Below are 3,229 nucleotides of genomic sequence, written 5' to 3' on the forward strand. Positions count from 1 at the left end.
TAAAGTGGGCCTTCAAGAAGGGAATAGAATTGCAAAATGTCCAGATGGCAGGGAAGGAATTGGACTTCAGACAGGAGAAGTAATGCTGCTAAGAGTAGTGATGGTGGCAGTAGTTGTGGTGCTGAGAATGGTAGTAGTAGTAATAGTAACAGCAGTGCCAATATGATAGCATGGCACATATGATAGCCAATATGATATCCTCTTTATTGAGGATGTAAAATGTTCTAGATACCAAGCTACAGATAGTAAACTCTATGACTTCACAGATAAAAAGACATCAAGATGACAAGCAAGTCTGAGTTCACTCTATGTAAAGTGAATTGTTCAGTGTGGCAGGGGGGTGAGGTTTCTTGGGGCACCATGAAGGGCTAACTTTAGAAACTAAGTTGGAAACACTTTCTATTAGGTCTTAAATGTAGGACTTAAGAAGCATGCACTTTATTCTGTACAGAGCCCCTGCTTCTCAGAAGTAGAGTGACAAGTTCATACATGTGGCATAGGGACTGTGTTTGGAAGAAAAATGTATTGAGGTTTTAGTGGAACCAGAAGAGGAAAAAAGAGGCAAAATTTGCTGGGAGGTGAGTGTAACAGCAATTTTTACTCCTGGATGTACCTGGACCTAAATGGAGGAGAGGTGATCAGGAAATGTATATTTTCAAAATATGTCTATTTTTTCTTCTTTTGTTTTATTAATATGATTTTTGTCTTTTCTTTTCTGTGTGTGTGTGTGTGTGTGTGTATGGTAGAGGAGGAAGGATATTTGGTGGGTAGATTAAGAATAGCAGAATGAGTACACAGAGGAAGGGGAATATGCAGGGATGGAGTTAAGGCCCCAAATGTGACCAGAAACTCAACATTTATGTTTACAAAAAGACACCAAACACTTAATCACAGCAATCTGCTTCAGGGCCTGGTACAAAACAGAGTGGGAAGCATTTGTCTTTCATACTCTACCTCCATTTAGCTCAATTAAGGCCAGAGTGCCCCTCTGGCCCCTGAGGTACCAAGGCCACTGCCTGCAGAGGACAGGGTAGAGGAATACAGTGGCAACCCAAGAAGGAAACAATCATTCCAGAATCAGATGTTGAGTAGATTCCCAGTTTTATTGTTTCACATCAGTGAGACAGCACTGTGTGAGAAGTTATGACATAGAATTGCTTAGGGCTTTGACATGGGAATAGAATTCAAGGCCAGTGCACAGGGATGCAGGAGAGGGTCGGTTTCTAGACCCCAGGGTGGCCAAATTGTCTTTGCATGTTCAGTCTTCTCTGGTAATTCTCAGACTCTGAGGCAGGCCTAGCAGAATAAAGATGATGTTCTCAGCAGTTTGTGATTCCAGGTCTGCTCTCCTTGGCTCAGGGTCCTCATCAGCAGCAGCCTCCAGAGGACTGACTGCTGCCCCCTCCACAGCAGCCAGAGCCCCCCGAGGGCTGGCTGCAACATCCCGAGCCCCCTGAGGGCTGGCTGCAGCAGCCAGAGCTCTGGTGTCTACGACGGTGGGACCTGTGTCGCCTGTGGTGGCTCAGGCAGCACCCGCCACCCCCAGAGCTGCAGCAGCCACCACCCCCAGAGCTACAGCAGCTGCCACCCCCAGAGCTGGAGCCACAGCAGCCCCCAGAGCTAACACTGCAGCAGGAAGAGACTGGGGGGCACTTTGGGGGACACTTTGGGGGGCACTTGGGGGTGGGACACTTGGGAGGGGGCTGGCACTGCTGCTGGTTCTGCTGGCAGGACATCTGGGCTGGCAGGGTCAGGAGCTGAGGGAGAGAGTTACACAGTCAGACCCAGGACCCAGAGCCCCCCTGCCCCACTCCTTCCTGTCTGCAGTTTCATTTCTAGTGCCTTTATTTGATGAACAGTTTAAATGGAGTCCTGGCTAAGCCAACAGAGAAACTTTAATTATTTCTACCAGTTCCCCGAATGCTCTCATATCATCTCTGAAGTGCTTCATCTGTTATATAATTAGAGAACTGAAGTCAAATATGCTAAGAAAAAGTGCTCAAAATCAAACATCTAGAGGAGAAATTCTACAGCAAAAATCACAGAAATACTTAATCTAGACAGCAGTTAGAAATGGAATTGCTTCTTTGGGGAAACAGTCATTCCCTCTTGGAGAACTTTCTAGATATCCCGGTCCAGTAGGGACATAGAAGTTCACACCCGCAAAGGACATTGGAGATTGGCTGGAAGAATGAGCTGAGGGAAAAGATAACTTACTGTAAGCTGGGACTTGCACCAGGCCTCTGACTGGGCCCAGTGCTCTGGTATCCTGCACACACTCACCTCAAACTAACACCTCAGCATCAAGATTTGAGTTGTTCTACTCTAACTCTGAAGCCCTTTTGTCTGAGTGCTTAAATAGTCAGTCAGCTTGGTGACTTCCTCTCTGCTGGCTGAATGTCCCTGTTCCCAATCTTTAGTTTTCCCGGAGGGATAGTTATGCTTTCAAAGATAAGCCTCCTTTGACAACAGTTACAGGTTGGTAAGATGGTAAGATGCTGCAAATTCTTCCAACCAAGACCAACAACTACAGATCAGTTTGTTTTTTCTAGAGTACTGTCAACACTCACACAGTTGCTCCTGCTCATGTTCCTAGCCTTCCTTGCTCCTTGCCCCTCCCTCAGTGTCCCTGTGGCTTGTTCTTTGCTAACACGAACCCAACCTCATCCTCTACTCACTGCCCCCCCCCCCCCACCCCGCACACATGCACTGCAAAGGCCCTAACCCTCCCCTGCCCCCTGCTCTGGTCTGAGCTCCCTCTTTGAAAGGCTCTGCTCTCAGTCCCAGGGGACACTTACCAGTCCACAGGCAGCACTGGGTTTGTCAGCACCTCAGGAGAGGAGGGTATAGAGGTGCCCTGACCCTGAGGTCCTTTTATCCTGGCTTTGGGCTCTGCCCTCAGCCTGTGAGACAGGACCTGGGCATGAGGGGACTGCCTCCTGCCACCCACATGGTCCTGTGACCGGTGGTGACTGGCAGCTGCTCCCTGCCTTCCTCCATGGGAACTCAGGATAGCTGCTCCCAGCTTGTAATAGGGCTGCTTAGAAATGAGGGTGTGGATTATTACTACCACCATTTGCCACTCAGGACCCTAGCCTCTTATTCTTGGATACCATACTCCCAACCCCAACATACTTTCTTTACTCCCAAATGTTAATTTAGTGATTACAATCAACCTGGTTTACACCAAATTTAAAATTATTCCTTCATGTTTTATTCCATGCTGGTA

General features: G+C 47.8%; 1 long non-coding RNA gene across 1 annotated transcript; it reads right to left on the bottom strand.

The window, feature by feature from the left end:
* Positions 1-1,084: 1,084 nt before the first annotated feature.
* Positions 1,085-2,860, bottom strand: LOC125098713 (uncharacterized). Its single transcript, XR_007126924.1, has 2 exons — positions 2,799-2,860; positions 1,085-1,757 (listed from the first exon to the last, which is right to left on the bottom strand). It is a non-coding gene; the product is annotated as an uncharacterized LOC125098713 (long non-coding RNA).
* Positions 2,861-3,229: the final 369 nt, after the last annotated feature.

Source organism: Lutra lutra, chromosome 4 (assembly GCF_902655055.1).
Source record: "Lutra lutra chromosome 4, mLutLut1.2, whole genome shotgun sequence".
In the NCBI taxonomy this organism is placed as follows: Eukaryota; Metazoa; Chordata; class Mammalia; order Carnivora; family Mustelidae; genus Lutra; species Lutra lutra.